General features: G+C 38.6%; 1 non-coding gene across 1 annotated transcript; it reads left to right on the top strand.

Moving 5' to 3' along the window:
* Positions 1 to 568: 568 nt before the first annotated feature.
* On the top strand, positions 569 to 641 carry trnav-uac (transfer RNA valine (anticodon UAC)). Its single transcript has one exon. It is a non-coding gene; the product is annotated as a tRNA-Val (tRNA).
* Positions 642 to 3,063: the final 2,422 nt, after the last annotated feature.

Genomic DNA, 3,063 nt, shown 5'->3' with positions numbered 1-3,063 from the left:
ATTGCCCCATACGGGGTTTGAACCGATGACCTCAGCATTACCAGCACCGTGCTCTAACCTGCTGAGCTAACTCACCTACCTTACAAACTGTTGAGTTTCCATGGATTTAAGAAGAACTTACATGATCGTACCACACTGGAGATTTGATAAAAGTGCTTATATTCTTATGTTTTTCAAAACAACATACATAATATTTTATTTTCCAGAGATTTTGTATTTTGAAGTGTTGATTGTATTTCACAGATATTTTTTAATTTAATGTGTTAATTTTATTTTTGAACCATCTTTTATTTGTAAGTATTGATTTTATTTCATAGCCATTTAGCCAAGTCTCTGTAGAACCATTTGTCTCTGCTAATGACATCTTCAATACAATTTTTTGATCCCAGGCTTAGTTTATGGACTGTAATGTTAAATTAGGCACAAGTATAAGTCTGACAGTTTGTTCACCAAGTTACTGTGCTCTCTGAGAGGATCTGTAAGTATTTGACATTGTTCCATGCCCATCGTTGACATTAGTCTCTAACAACTTTTGGATCATCTACCAGGAACAGTGGAAAGAGCATGAGTTTCTGTAGTGTAGTGGTTATCATGTTTGCTTTACATGCAAAAGGTCTCTGGTTCGAAACCAGACAGAAACAGATTTTGTATGTTCTATTCATCAGAGGTGTTTACTAAAGGTCAACAAGGGTTCTGTGGTGTCATGGTCTGTACTCTGAATCCAGGCATCTGAGTGCAAACCTAAGTTGACATTTTCATGCGTTGCATCTCACATCATCAACTTTGGAACCTCAAACTGAAACAAAGCAGAGAAGTTCAGTTCCTGTAGTGTAGTGGTTATCATGTTTGCTTCACACACAAAAGGTCTCTGGTTCAAAACCAGACAGAAATGGTTTTTGTAGATTATGCATCTCTTGGGGTGCAGTGAGACAACAAGAGCCTTCCTCTTCCGTGATGGTTTATTTGCCAATCGACTTCAATGTCGGCTTCTTTGAAATTGAAGCTACTTTACTTCAGTTACCAATTGGCAGTTTTATGGTGTAATGCACATGTGTCTACATCTACATTTTTCTCATAGTGACAAAAACCACCCCAATAACTTTTAATAAATTAAATTAAGCGACTTCACTTAAAATAGCATCACTTCACCCACTGGGGTCTGAACTTCCTCCTGGTTCCCATCTGCAGAAAAATCTGCGCTAATTCTTCAGTCAGTTGGATCTGTCTGATCCAAACAGATCAACTGAACTCTGTGAGTGTTTTACCCTGCATGGTCCAGTGTGCGCTTTTACCAGGAGTCGGTGGTTTTCGCTTCTCCGAAATGGACAAATGTTACGTCTGCAGCTTCTCCAGAACGCTGCAGACGCTGCAGGCATCTGAGTTTGCACTCAGATGCCTGGATTCAGAGTACAGACCATGAGTTACTTCCAGCGGTTTCTAATTCTTCGCAGTCCGCAGTGGTTGAGCAGCGGACTGCGCATGTTACAGTCTAATTAACTTTTGCATTGTCCACAACGTTGCATTCTCGTTAGTTTTCTCTGGTTTGTAATGGAGACTTGATTTTAACGCGCCATTTCAATCAAAGGTTTGTAATGCGCTTCCTAACCAGACGCTCCAAAGCGTCCGGTCCATAACTCTTCAACACGCTGTCAGCTCCCGGTCAGAAAGACGCTTTTAGTTCAGAGACCATGAGATGATATTCAGAAAGGATTTTTTAAATTAATTGATTTCAGTTGCCTCTGAGACTAAATCTTTGCATAAAGTCTATAATGTCTGCCCATGTGACTTGTTTTTATTATTTGTTTGCTTACCTTTAAACACTGATTTAAATATTGTAATTTTTAAACTGAGCAGTAATTTTACATCCATGGAAACTCAAATGTAATATTTTAAACTTCAATACATAAAATCAGTTATTTAACAATATGATGTGTTTAATTTATTTTTAACATTATATTTTTATACATTTATGCTAATGGTGCCCAAGTCTAGTTTTCCAGAGCTACCATCTGCAGCTTTAGGTGGATTCCTTCTCTAACACACCTGGACCATTGACTCATTATAAGCCTCTGAATGAGGGAAGTCAACCTTTTGTCTGGGGTGTTTTAGCAGGGATGCACTCCTGATTTGTACCGTCAGTGTGGCCCGTTGAGGGGGGCCAATATGCTGAAGTGACCCTCGGTGAAATTGAGTTTGACACCCCTGGTTTAGATCAATTTAAATAAAGCAGCTCTTTTGTATGCAGTCATTTGAATTATGATTGGCTAAAGAGTCTTGGTAATCAAACTAAACTTCTTAGGTTAGTGTTGACACAATCAGAGTTCATCACTATAATATTGTAGCTTAGTTCAGTGTTTTTAGATTTGCTTTATTGTTCAAAGAACAGTTGCAACACAAATACCAAATTGTCATTTTACATTATACGCTCACTGCAAGTTCTTTAAAAGCATAGATCAAACGATACATAACCAGTTAGTTAACATAAATCTCTGCTCTCCCTGTGACATGACAATGTAATCAGCCAATGTAATTGTTTTAGGGCCTCTTATGGTCACGTGCTCCAGGTTTAAACACAGCACAGAAACTCAACTTGGGAGGCGTTGTGGGAGGTTGTGTTGTTTACAGTGCAGTGGCAAGAAGCACTCTACAGTATCATGTTCAGTCAAGTGTATTAGATTTTCTATCCCAAAGAGGACAAAAAAGATGTTCTCATCTTCCTTTCTCAATCCCAAGTTGTAACACATAAAAAAGTGTAAAAGTTGCGCCTCAGTGATTCTGACATCTTCTGATGATTTGGAGCCAGGAGTCACTGAACACAGAATCATGCAAACATCGATGTGTTTGCTTTGGCAGCAGAGGATTTAATGGTTGAATAAGTCCAAGAGAAACGTGTCTGTCTTTGGTGCTGAAGAATAAACACTCCACTTTCTCTCACTCTCCTGGAGGTGTCTTAGATGCATTTGTCACAACATCTTAGTACCTAGCTCATTATCTTCTCACTAACTAATCAAAACAAATTCCTGGCATGTCAAAAGGAAAACTGGTATATTGCTTCATCGGATA

This window comes from Poecilia mexicana, unplaced genomic scaffold (assembly GCF_051168715.1).
Source record: "Poecilia mexicana isolate PSO_F unplaced genomic scaffold, ASM5116871v1 scaffold_13, whole genome shotgun sequence".
NCBI classification, from domain to species: Eukaryota; Metazoa; Chordata; class Actinopteri; order Cyprinodontiformes; family Poeciliidae; genus Poecilia; species Poecilia mexicana.
This window is presented reverse-complemented; position numbering and strand designations above follow the sequence as displayed.